Genomic DNA, 13,501 nt, shown 5'->3' with positions numbered 1-13,501 from the left:
CAATGTTAAATTTTCTGAATTTAATAACTGTACTGTGATTATTTAAAAGGATGTCTTTACTGTTAGCAGCAAAGATGAAAATATTTAGGGGTAAAAGTCTACTATTTGCTCTCAAATAGTTCATTAAAAAGATAATAATAGTATATATTGTATAGATAGTGATAAAGCAAATGTAGCAATAAGAACAACTGGTGAAAATAGATGAGGAGCGTTGGGAGTTCACGGAATTGTTTTTGCAACTTTTCTGGATAAGTTGTGGGTCTTCTGAAGCTGCCCCAGGCCCTGCGGATGGAGATTTGCCCACCAGCTCGCTCAGCAGGGAGCCAGAGCACAGTGAGTCCCCCGCGGGCTGGGAGAGTCTGTCCTGCTTGGGGCTAGACTGGGTGGGACTGGGCCAGGTGGGAGGCTGTGGGTGGACTTGTCAACTCTCAGTGTGACCTTGAACGTTGAGGCTACTCCTCTGAGGCTGGGATAATATTTTGAAAATTCACTACATTTTCATTACAAGTTGACCATGACTGTTTCATGGAAGAAGCTGATAGGTCAGGAGAATATTTTTCCCTTGTGTACTATGCAGATTTACCTAGGAGGCATGGGTTCTTGGCACTCACTCACTAAGTGGAACTACAGTCACTAACCAGGTATCTTTTGGGTGCCTGCCAGAGGTTCAAGTGGTCAGGGTCCCTGCCCTTAAGGAGCTCAGAAAGAGGGAGAAGCGTCAATGTGTTAGGACAATACACTGTGTCATAGCAGAGAAAGAGCAATTACCTAGAACCTTGACAATATGTTTTTTTATTTTAAAGCTGAATGGCAAAAGCCACAAAAAAATTAAAAGATAAGTGATAAACTAAAGGAAAAGGATTTGCATATGTGTCAACTGAAGAGCTAAATGAATGCAAAAAAAAAAAAAAAAGGCCTATTACTCAATAGAAACTGAGGCCAAAGCAGACAATTCAATGAAAAGGAAACACAAATGGCTGTTAAACATATGAAAAGGTGTTCAACCTCACTCATAATAAGAGAAATGCAAATTGAAATTTCTACAGGATACCACTTTCACCTTGGCCAAAAACGAAGGTTGATAATGTTGTTGTGGAGAGCCGCAGAAACAATCCCTCTGATATTTCTGTCAGAGTGTGCACTGGAACAACCTCTGTGGGGCAAGTTGGCCATAGCTGCAAATTTTTAAATGCACATCTTTGACCCAACAATTCCAATGTTAGGCACTTATCTTGCAGACGCGTGTATCTTGCGAAATGTTACACTGTTAAGTGAAAAAAGCAAGGTACAGAACCGTGCATTATCATATGCTATTGTTACCAAGTCCAAGCTCACTCTGCTCCCCTCACGACAGGCCAATAAATTGGAGACGAGGTGTGGAGGCAAGGAATACGACTTTATTTGGAAAGCCGGCAGACCGAGAAGATGGCAGACTAGTGTCTCTGAAAAACCATCTTATTGGGGTTTGGATGCCAGTTTCTTTCATAGCACAGAGAAGGGGAGGAGATGAGGAAGTAAAGTAAAAAGGTCATAAGTTTTGCAAATATCACCTGGAATGGGCAGCCTTGGGGAGGGGATGTGTTAATTTCTTCTTTCTGTAGCCATCCACAGGTGGAACAGGGTCCGGATATTTCCCTGAACAAAGGCACTTTGGTTTAACATTCAGGCAGAGGGGCAGGGTTCCCCAAGGCAGGCCATTATGTATAGACAGTATCCTTTTAGTGAACAAAAGAAGCTGAAAGCAAAGGTTAAAGTAAAAGAAACAGGTCCAACATGTAATCGGATTTGGCTCTTCCCTGTTATACTATCAATCGAGTTTATATCTAAAACCACGTGGCTGTACCATAACTTTCTTAACTTTTCCCCTAATGCTGGGTGCGGTGTTTCCATGTTTTTATGATTATAGGTAATGCTGGATAGACATCTTTTGTGCATGAATCTTTGCCTACATTTCAGATTATTTCTTTAGGACAGTCCAGATTACTGCCTCAAAGAGAATTTATGATAACAACCACTACAGCTACCATCCCTGTTTGTTAAGCAGCCTGTATTTTTTCCTTTCATCCTCACAACAGCCCTGTGAGGTAGGGAGAAGCATCCCATTTTTCTCATCCTTGAGGAAAGGGGCTTAAAGGAGGCCAAGTGACTTGTCCTGGGGTACACAACTGGAATGGTGAGGATCAGGACTCACATCTGCTTGACTCCCACACCCCAGCTTTAGAGTCCGCTCAACTGCGTGGGGCATTTTTAAGGCTCTTGATAAACGTTGTCAAATTACTTTCCAGAAACTTCGCATCAGTTTACGGTCCCAGAGAGAGTGCTAAGCTTGCCACACCCAGGCCAATGTGGGGGGATTCCATATTTTCATTTTGCTAATTCAGAAGGGAAGAAAAATAGGGTCTCACATGTCTTTTTTTTTAATATAAATTTATTTATTTGTTTATTTTTGGCTGCATTGGGTCTTTGTTGCTGTGCGCGGGCTTTCTCTAGTTGTGGCGAGCGGGGGCTACTCTTCATTGCAGTGCGCGGGGCTTCTCACTGCGGTGGCTTCTCTTGTTGCGGAGCACAGGCTCTAGGCGCACGGGCTTCAGTAGTTGTGGTGCACGGGCTCAGCTGCTCCGCGGCATGTGGGATCTTCCCGGACCAGGGATCAAACCCGTGTCCCCTGCATTGGCAGGCGGATTCTTAACCACTGAGCCACTCAGGGAAGCCCCTCACATGTCTTCAATAACTAGTAGTTCTGAACATTTTTCATAGGTTTATTAGCTATTTGTACTTTTCCTCTTTTTTTAACTGTTCATGTTGGACTATGTATTATTTAAAATATATCAAACTTTCTTTAAAATGTATCATGTCAATTCTTATCTAGTCTCAGTCAAAACACTGGCTCATGTGGGCAAAAGTGGCAGCCGAGGCAAGGTGGTGGGTTGTTCCAGCTCCTGTGTCCTTGGCTTTACACGGGAGGTCCAAATCCAGGAGGTTTATGGGACCTCCGTGGGAGAAATCGGGCACATTCAGATTGAGAAAGGTGGCAGCAAGGAGTTGGATGTGATGCTTAAAAAAACCCACACTACAATGTCCCAGCTACGTATTTATTGCTTTCTGCTAGAGCAATAAATGTCTGGGGTCATCCTCACTGAAATGGATCTTTCCTTCTGCATGATGGCTGATGTCAGGCTGGTGATGACGCTCTGGCTGGCACCCCCCAGAGGCAGGCACATTTTCAGCACAGACAGAGCTCCTCCAGGTGGGAACCTGCCAGTTTCCAGAACCTTCTGCCTGATTTCCTTTCTTCCTTCTGTGCAGGCCACTGGGGTCATGTCCAGCCGGAGGAAAAATGCTGGGCGCGGGCTCCCCGATGGCGGAGGCACAGAGGCCACGCCAGGCCCAGGTCCTGCCGGGCTGGCCCTTCCCGGGGAGGTGGTGGCGCAGGGCGTGGGGCTCCCCGAGGCAGCCCGGCGGGGAAGGGAGGCCGAGGCACCGGGCACAGGGAGGGCTCCTATCAGCGCCTGCTGCTCGCTGCAAGTTTGGTGCGCCTGACAGCGGCCCTTCAGCAGGGTGAATTCTTTCAGAAAGGGACTCATTCACACGCTGCCAAGACATCCGCGGCCTAGTCTTGAATTCACACAAAAAATTAAAAACGGAACAGCAGCCGGGCTAATTTAGCAACTTGCAGAGATGCCCCTGATGCTCCTTCGCGCCGAGAAGGGGCCTTCCGCCTCTGGGAGGTCTCACTGGAGTTATTTTGAGTCCTGCGACTCTGGGCCTGCCGGTGACAGCTGAGTGACTTAGCTGGCACCGTGGGACGCTGAATGACAAAGGCACAGAACATCGCCCGGTGGCTGGCAAGTGAGGCCGCGGCGGGCGCGACTTTGCGCCCAGGAGCCTCCGCCCCAGCACCCGTCTGCGGAAGCTTCGTGTCCTCGCTCGCGGCGTCGCTCCTTCCTCCTCTCTCTAAAAAAACTCTTGTCGGAATTAAATGAGAGGCTTTGGCACGCCGAAAAGTGGTTGTTCCGGAGTCCTCACGGCCTGGAAGTGGTCGGGCCTCTGGCCTCCCTGAGGCCTGGCCTGGGCGGTTCTTCTTTGTCACTGCCAGCAGCACCTTCTCTTTCTCCGTTCCGTCGAGTGCCAGGACTCTTTGCTTCTGCCTCAGAGGCCGCTTTGCCTTCCGAGCCTCCTGCCTTCGCGCCTTCCCTTCCTTGGTGGAGCCAGCCTCCTCTCTGGCCAAGAGCCTCCGGCGTCGGTGCCTGGGTGAGGTCATGGGTGCCGCAGTGTACCTTCTGGTTTGCGGGAGGGCGCCATGTGGGCAGTGTGAGGAGGGCAGGTTGCTCAGTACCTGCCTGGACTCCTGAACAGCCCCGCGGGACCACCCTCATGGGGCAGTGGCTGTAGCCCTGGGCTTTGAGTTCAGACCTCACTGACAGGCATGGAAAGGGAATTCTGACCTCCTGCCAACCGCTCAATACCTCAGGGCCACAGTTTCCTTGTCTGTAAAATGGGGGATAATAGCAGTATTTAAAAAGGATTTTTGTGAGGGTCAAATGAGCCAATTCAGGGAAATCACTTAGCCCTGTAAGTACTCCATAAGTGGTAGCTATTATTAATAATATTGTTAGGCCAAGCACTCAAAAGCCATGCTCAGCCAACATGCTCCCGCAGTCCACTTCAACATCCCTTATTCCCCCACTGTTTATCCTAAGAGGTTTTGAGTAGAGCCACAGAATTACACAACACCATGCCCAACGATTGAGTCCCCTACTCCTTTAATTGACAGGAACAAAATGCACTTCTCCTAGCCACCTTGCAAATCAGCTCCTAGGTCGTTTGTCATTTCTTAGAGCTCCAAGAGTAGGCCGAGAAGCTGCAAAAAGGGCACTGAATGGACTGGGGCAGAATTTCTTTCCCTTAAGAAGCAGACATTTTTCCATTTTTGAGTTTCAACAAACTCAACTTACAGTGGTGACAAAGTTAATTATTTGGAAGCCAAAAAGCTAATCACTAAGGTGATTCCAACTTACTTCTACTGTGTTCAGAAACACAGTAGATTCTAGCCTGAGAATGACACTACCGCCCCAGGCTTTCACAGCTTTTTTGGTTTGTTTTTTTTTTTTTTTTTTTTGCAGTACGCGGGCCTCTCACTGTTGTGGCCTCTCGCGTTGCGGAGCACAGGTTCCGGACGCGCAGGCTCAGCGGCCATGGCTCACAGGCCCAGCCGTTCTGCGGCATGTGGGATCTTCCCGGACCAGGGCACGAACCTGTGTCCCCTGCATCGGCAGGCGGACTCTCAACCACTGCGCCACCAGGGAAGCCCCACAGCTTTTATTTAATGAAGAAACTGATCCACTTTTTAATTCTCTTCATCTCACCAACAGTTTTACTAAAGCATTCTGGGGGAAGTCCAACATAATGTGATATATCTGATATACCACGGCCAATGGGCAGTCAGCTGGGGTGCTTGGAGAAAAGGATAATTAGGAGGGAAGTGCTTTTACCTCAAGGACACAGTTACTGAGATTTTAAAAAGGTATTTGTAAAGTACTGCATTTAGGGAATATATTAATTTAGGTTCTCCAACTCTACTACCTGCTGTAGTAGACAAACTTCAACACACATCTCTTCGGCTTAACACAACAAAATTTATTTCTCCTGTTACACATTCAAACCAATTGTGGGATTGGGGGGATCTGCTCCATTCATTCACTCAGGGGTCCAGGCTGATAATGGCTCTGCCGAATTGTACAATGGCGTCTCATCTGTAAACACATGGCTTCTGAGATGCTTCTGCAGAGAAAGAGAGAATGGAGAACAACCACCCTGGTTCTTAACTTCCTTGACCCAGAAGTAGTACATACCACTTCTGCTAATAGTCCATTGGCTGAAAGTAGCCACATGATCTAACCTAACTGAAAAGAAGGCTATGAAAATAGGGGAGGATAGGTAATACTTGGTGAACACTAATCTCTCTGCCATAGGTTGAGATACTACAAACTACAAATAAATTGAACTTGGAGTTGTTATTTTAGGTCATCAGTTGTGATTCAGGAAACAAAACAGGAGCCATTATAGACTATTTACTAAAGGTTATCATTCGATGTGTGGCATTGCAATGGAAAGAAAATGGAAGATATCAGTCCCAACCAGTAGATATGCCAAGTCACATCAGCCGCTGAAGTGAGCCACATGGAGCAGAATAATAGGTCACAAACTCCAGAAGTGGGTAGCTAAAACAGTTGTGGGAGTAGAGAGAGTGGTTTCAAGCATCTCTCTCTCCCTCTCTCTCTCTCTCTCTCTCTCTATATATATATATATACATGTGTGTGTGTGTGTGTGTGTGTGTATATATATACACACACACACACATAGCAGAGAAAAACCAAATGTAAAATATAATAAATGTAGTATATAATAAATAAAACACACCCACTGATCAAATGCTGAAACGTTAAATGTTTAAAGACACTCCCCAACAAATACATAGCTTAGAAAAAGTGGTTTTAGATTAGGTAACAGGAAGTACAATTTTACAGTGGTTACGGAATGTATTCATCCAACCATCATATATTTAATGAATGCCTATGATGTATATCACACTGTACAAGAAATATTTAAACTTATGAGGTTTACAGTCTAATTTATGAATTTTATAAGAGGTTTTAGATAAGCAGATAACAGATCCTTAACCTTTTTACTCAACATAATTTTTTTTTTTTAGTTGCGGCATGTGGGCTTCTTAGTTGTGGCATGCAAACTCTTAGTTGCGGCATGCATGTGGGATCTAGTTTCCCGACCAGGGATCAAACCCGGGTTGCCTGCATTGGGAGCGCAGAGTCTTACCCACTGGACCACCAGGGAAGTTCCATCAACATCATTTATTAATACCATGTGCAACGCAATTTGGGGAATATAAAGATAAACCCAATCCCAACTCTGAAGGAGTTTCTGGCCAAGGTTGTTATGATCAAGCTCAACCATGGTCTCCCACAAGCAGTCTTGTTACTAATACCGGGAAAGATATGGAGCTGGTTAAATGGCTCACCAGGCTGATCCTCTTGGCCGTCTTTGGGATGTTTTTAACTTGCTAACTTGAATGATTGGATGTGGACTGAATTGAGGACCTTATAGATGAAAAGGCTAATTCAGGCCCTCTGTCTGCAGTTCTGTTAAAAAATTGGAGTATTTCCAGACATGGAATGATTATCATACATGCAACCTGTCTGAGAAGTCTCAATATTCTAGTAAGTCCTAGTAAGTTGCTTTTTACTACTTCAGTTTCCCTAGCTGAAAATTTTACTGCAAACTTCAGTCACAACAGAAATATTGACTGAGGTAAAAAATTAGAATACACACCAACAGATTATATTTCAGTGTAAGGACCTACAACTAATTCTCCCCCTTTCCCCTCTTCTTTTTCTTTTTTTATTTTAAAGATTTATTTATTATTTATTTTATTTATTTTTGGCTGTGTCGGGTCTTAGTTGCAGCATGCGGGCTCTTCCTTGTGGTGCGTGGGTTTCTCTCTAGTTGTAGAGTGCAAGCTCCAGGATGCATGGGCTTTGTAGTTTGCAGCACGCGAGCTCTAGCTGAGGTGTGCTAGTTGCGGCCCACGGGCTTAGTTGCCCTGCGGCGTAGTGGGATCTTAGTTCCTTGACCAGGGATCGAACCCTCCTCGCCTGCATTGTAAGGCAGATTTTTTGCCACTGGACCACCAGGGAAGTCCCCCTCTTTTTCTTTATTATCCACACTTTCTATGACAGATATGTATAAAAATGTTATAATTTTAAAATGCGGTAGGAAATAAAGAAAGGTATTCAGCAGTTTCACTCTTTCATCAATTGTTTAGACACTTTACATACAAGAATGATGACCTTTTGGGAATCACAGGGTAAGCCAATAATAAATTACAGAGAGCAGAGATTTGTAATTTACTGTTTAAATATGTTGTAGGATTTGGGGCCTGGCCAAGACTTTAGAGATGATGTAAAATAACTCTCTTGATTTAATCTATTCATTAACAAATATTTATTAAGCATCTGCTATGTACCAGGTATTGTACTAGGCTCTGAGGACAAAACTGTCCATACGGGGCTTACTGTCTCATTGAAAACCTGACTTTTAAGACATTGCCACTCTGTGATTTGTCCAAGGACACATATTAGTTGGTGGCAGAGATGGATAAAAATCTGGTACCTACTTTTATTTTGGTGCTCTCTTCCATATTCCTTTGCCACTGCCCTTCTGAGCTATATATTTTCTTTCTGTATTAAAGATAGAATAAGAGAAAACCATCTTCAATTAATTGAGCACACTGAGTTGGGCATATTGGAGAAAATTGTTAATGATTAGATTGAACATGATCTATATACTTCTTACCCCTGGAAAAGTGTAAAATAGTCCAGTGATTCCTAAATGCATTCTGGTCGGGCAGCCAGACTCAGAGGTAAAGTTTCACTCTCTGCCTTGAAATGGAAAAAAAAAAAAAGAGGAAGAGAGAAAATGTACATGTTGATGTAGAGTTATTCACTTTCATTTCATGGGCGGGACTATCCCTTATTCAGAGAGTTCTTTCTTTTATGGAATGATGCAGATAGTGGATGGCAATTAGTTCTTTTAAAAGATGTCCTTAAAAATAAATAAATAAAATAAAAGATGTCCTTATTATCAAAATTAAAAGTTGGCAACTTTGTCATTTTCCCCAATTTCAAAATCCAAAGGACTGGGAATCATTAAATTAAATATTGGGGTAGTTCAGTTTTTCTTTGGTATAGCCTAGTGCTAAAAACCGCGTCTTTATTAAGACTCCCTTAAGTCTCAAAACAATATCAAAAACATCCCTGAGAACTCTGTTCTCTCAGCAACATTTAGCTAATTTTATGATCTTTTACCACCCTCCTGTCTTCTTCAGAATTTCTCACTTGATGCTGAGGCATCCTCCTGGTAAATATAAACCAGTGGTTCTGTACTGTGATTGCACAAAGTGCTTAAAAAAGAATACTGATAATCAGGCCCCACCCCCAAATATTCTTAAGTGCCCTGAGGTGGGACTTGGTGCTAGGCAGATTCAAAAGTTCCTCAGGGCTGCCCTGGTGGCGCAGTGGTTGAGAGTCCGCCTGCCGATGCAGGGGACGCGGGTTCGTGCCCCGGTCCGGGAGGATCCCACATGCCGCGGAGCGGCTGGGCCCGTGAGCCATGGCCGCTGAGCTTGCGCATCCGGAGCCTGTGCTCCACAACGGGAGAGGCCACAACAGTGAGAGGCCCACGTACAGCCAAAAACAAACAAAAGTTCCTCAGGTGATTCTAATGTGCAGCCAGGGATGGGGAACCACAGGTGTGGATGGTGTTTATTAAGTAGCTTCTATGTGTCAGGCTCTAGGGCAGTTGTACAGATGAACAAACCGGGCTAAGCAGTAGAAAAAAGCTCATTAGGAAAACAGACTGGCAAAATGTGACAACAGAGTGTAATAAGTGCTTTCTTTTATTCCGTAATTCAACAAATAATAACAGAGCACTTAACAAGTGCCAGAGCTGGAGTAAAGTTTTGCTTCAAGTCCTGTGGGCTACCGGCAGAGACCAGGGAAACTTAACAAAGAGCCTGCAGCCAAGCAGGGATTTGGAGGAATCTTTTTCCAAGGTCTTCGTCAGATAAGCTAAAGAGGGCGAGCAGGGCTGCAGAGGGAACAGCGTGTGCTGGGCCTGGAGGAGTGTGTGGGGCTTGGAGAAGCCGGAGATGAGATAATGGTTGGGTGCAGATGTGCATAGCCTTAGAGGTAGACTGAGGAGTGTAGACTTGGTCCAGAATGCATATAAAAGACACTAAAGGTTTTTTTAGCTGGAACAAATGGGGTAAGAGTGCAAAATACTGCTATTTAAAACAATGCATGCTTCTCATACACATTTATAGCTTGGATTTGCTAGCTTACTTAAACGAATGGTTTGACTGATCATCCCCCACCCCCTTTGCCCTTGACTGACAAAACCGCACTGTGACCTTGTTAGGATACAGTTTCCAGTCGTGTGGCAGGTGGAAGGACAGTATAGACCAATGGTTTTTAAGTGACTAATTGAATGTGAATAGAATTCATCATGGGCTGTGGCCTGGACAAATCAGTTCAGGGTCCCTGCTTGCTGCCTCCCTTACCCAATTTCTTTCAGAAGGACTTGTTAGTGAGTCTATGGATGTGATCCCTCTTATCAGAGTATTTGTCTGACTTGCTTCAGAGCAGGTAAGCAAACCCAAAAGATCAAACCCTCCAGGTTCCCTTCAGCTCCTGAAGCTACTCTGCATTCTTTTTTATCCTTCCTCAGGACTCAGGGACAAATAGGTCAGACCATGGAATCATCTCAGTACTAGGGACTATAACCTTCTGGCTAAGAAGCTCACAAAAGAAACATTCCTTTGCAGTTGGGAAAGAAGGGCATTCAGCCTAAGCCAGTGGTTATGGTCATAAGCTTCAAGCCAAGTCATGGGCTAAAAATGTAGATTTGGGAGCCTCACTATAGACCTACTGAATCAGAATCTGGGGTTAGGCCAAGGAACCTGTGTTTTAAGCACTCATTCCCAGATTATTTTGATGCCACTGATCTGTGGACCACACTGAGCAGTTCTGGTTGGTGCCCATTGGCAACTATTTTGGGGGAGGGAGGAGGACTGGTCAGATGGGCCCCTGGATTCGCAATCCTTCAGTACAGTCAGCTTTTAAATTTTGCACTATGCTTGGTTTTCAATTCAAGTTATTTCTAGGTTAACTTCTTAATTGAGCTGTTTAGCTCAGCCAAGGATTTGAGATACCACAGATAAAGAGAGAGGTTTAGGAGGAAGCATTAAGTATCTCCAGCTGTGTCTCTGTTATCCTTTCCAGCCCCACTTATCTGAAGAGCCAGGATTTCTCAAAGGACAAGTAACCTTGGAGGGAAGTATCATTGGGAAAGCAACACAGTACCTTTCCTTGCCATGCCCATTAGAGAACTATGTTTGTTAAGAAAAGAACCTCAAAAGACACATCAAGATGTTGTATAAAGATACTTCCCTCTTCTGTGTTTGCCAGCTCCTGGGATTACAGGAGCACAAGTTTAGACAAATAAGACCCATTTCTATCTAAGGTATCTGTTCAGGTCTTGATGCACTGGAAATCCATGTGGCTAACTCATTAGTGATAACAAGTGTTAGATGCTCATAAATCTTCCACAATTCATTGGCTGAAGACATCTTAAATGTGGACTTATGGGTTTTATTGTCTTTGGTTGCTTCTTTAGCATACTCTGAGTGTACAGATTTGGGGTTTTGAAACTTGTTTTTAATTAAGACATGGTTTATTTTTATTGCTTGAGATAAAATGCAGGCTGGGAGACTCAAATCTAAGTTACAAAATAAAGTGCATCTGGGCAGACCATAGGAAAAAAGATAGAACATAAAGGCTGAAGTGTGTGCCAGGATTCTCAAGTTTACTTAGTAATTTCTTGGGGAATAAAAATCCCAGCACCTGCATTATTAAAAAAAAGCACACCTTATAAATGTCCTTCTCTTTGAAATACCTAAATGAACTAGACTGAATTATAAACTAATGGCTTGTAAAAATTCACCTTGAGTCAGCTACTGAAGATACTAAATAAAAGAGGTAGAGACTCTGAGGAAACCCAACCTGCTGCTTGTTTGTTTTATCAGTAATGTAACTCAAAAGTAGCCAAGCCAATGGCGGATGGTGGAGCTTTCCCTGTGTTTTGTTTCCCTGAGCTGAGCCCGTGAATGCCAAGATTTAATCTAAAGAGGTTTGTGTTTTAAAAACTAACAACCAAGTAATAAAACACCTATAAAAGGGATTTATAATGGAACCAGTGACAGTTTTGAGTGTAGTATTACAACTCTTCTGCTCCCCCTCTCCCTTTTTCTATCCTTTCATGCAACTCTGTGCCCTTTGTCTTAGCTCCTTTCTCACCTTGCTGCCAGGAAGCATATCAGTAGGGGCAGCTCACACTCCAGAGAAGCAGACCATCTTTAAAAAGTGAAGTGTGTGCTGAGCTCTGCATTTGATGACTGCGCTGTGCTGCTTGTTTTGTTTGAGATAAGTTGCTCTAACAAAGTACCTACCTAGTGTGTACAGTGGTTTCTAATGGGAAGTTGAAGATGCTGCTGTTGCAGTGTCAGTGCCATGAGGATGCTAGAGTCAACCAGGGGACTCCTCTCCCTGGGACCATGTGTCACCCTGCCAGGGCCCAAGATAGCCCTGGGACAGACTTAAGTCAACAGGTGGCTTTCCACCTAGGCCACCATGCCTGAAACTTGGTTCTTTTACAAAGCCATAGTTCTCCTCCCCCTCACCAAGAAATGGCGCCTCGGAAGGGAAACTTCGTACTCAAACTCTGTAGGAGCCATTTCTCGAGCCTACTTTTTCTATTTTCAGAGGTTTCCCCTGCCAGCATCCCACCCATCTCCGGGAAGAACGAGGGACTCTCTCTTCACAGTCTGGAGGGCGATGGGAGGCATGTGGGCAGCGTAAGAGTGGCCTCGCCTGGGCGGCCAGAGGAGTCCCCAGCCTCCCTCTTGTGGGCCTCAGGAACTCGGGGGGCCCAGGGGAAGCCTGGAAAACCGAACTTCGCCATCAGCCTTCCTTCGAGCGCTGGCTAGAGGAGAGGGGGAAGGGCCCCCCCAGCCGTCTCCCCCCGCCCCCCAGCCCCTCTGCCATCCGGCTACACCGCCCAAGAAAGCACTGAGAACGCAGCTTAGAGCTCTCCAGCTCCTCGCAGGCCGGGAGAGGGCATCTTGAGGGGCAGCTTCCCCCTCTAGCCCGCGTGTGACATCCCCACTCCCACCCAAGGATGCCGCCGCCGTGCCCTGTCCGCAGTCGCTGAATGTCACTGCTCCCTCTTCCTCCTGATCAGGGTAGACACAGCTCCTGAGGCATCCCCCCACCCCAAAACTGCCGCGATTGCCCGAGGGTACAAGGCCCGGGCGGACGACGAAGTTTGGGGCCCACAGCGGCGGGAGGGGGGGCGCGTTGGCGAGGACCGCACCTCTTAGTCCCAGCCCTGGCGGGCACACTCCCCGCCCAAAACGGCCCAGGCGTCCCCATCCTCCCGCGGACACCGGCATCCCCGCCCTCCCCCGAGGGCGGCAAGCGGAGCCCCCCAGGGCGGAGGCAGGTACCCCCGGGGCGGGGACTGGGGCGGGCGGGGTCCAGGCTGCGCCCCCGGCCGGGCCGGGCGGGCTAGCTGGCGGCGCGGGGGGAGCGGGGCTGGGCGGCGCTGCCTCGGGCTCTGTGCGCTGCAGCCCGGAGCCGAGGAGGAGGAGGAGGCGGAGGAGGAGAAGGAGGCGGCGGCGGTGGGTCCCGGGCGGGGGGAGCGCGGCGCTGCGGACCCGGGCGGCTGGCAAAGGACGAGGCGGAGGCTGAGGAAGGCAGCGGGGAGACCCGGGCTGCAGCAACAAAGGGCAGCAAGCGATTGGCCGGGCTGCAGGCGAGGTTAGCCGGGGACCGGGGTGGCTAGAGGCAGCGGCGAACGGTGCACGTGC

The 13,501-nt window shown here is 46.6% G+C and overlaps 1 protein-coding gene across 2 annotated transcripts in view; it reads left to right on the top strand.

Annotated features, from left to right (window-relative positions):
• Positions 1–247: 247 nt before the first annotated feature.
• KAT6B (lysine acetyltransferase 6B) overlaps positions 248–13,501 on the top strand; it is a 195,667-nt gene continuing 182,413 nt past the window's right edge. The window contains exon 1 of one of the 2 annotated variants that reach the window (XM_079900955.1): positions 248–333. The gene's annotated coding sequence lies outside the window, so the exon portion shown is untranslated. Of the gene's footprint in view, positions 334–13,362; positions 13,452–13,501 lie in introns of those variants that run through there. The other variant, XM_079900954.1, reaches the window with a different exon arrangement.

The sequence above is a fragment of the Stenella coeruleoalba genome (assembly GCF_951394435.1).
Source record: "Stenella coeruleoalba genome assembly, chromosome: 16".
Classification (NCBI taxonomy): Eukaryota; Metazoa; Chordata; class Mammalia; order Artiodactyla; family Delphinidae; genus Stenella; species Stenella coeruleoalba.
The sequence above is the reverse complement of the archived record's forward strand: the minus strand, read 5'-3'. Positions and strand labels throughout refer to the sequence as shown.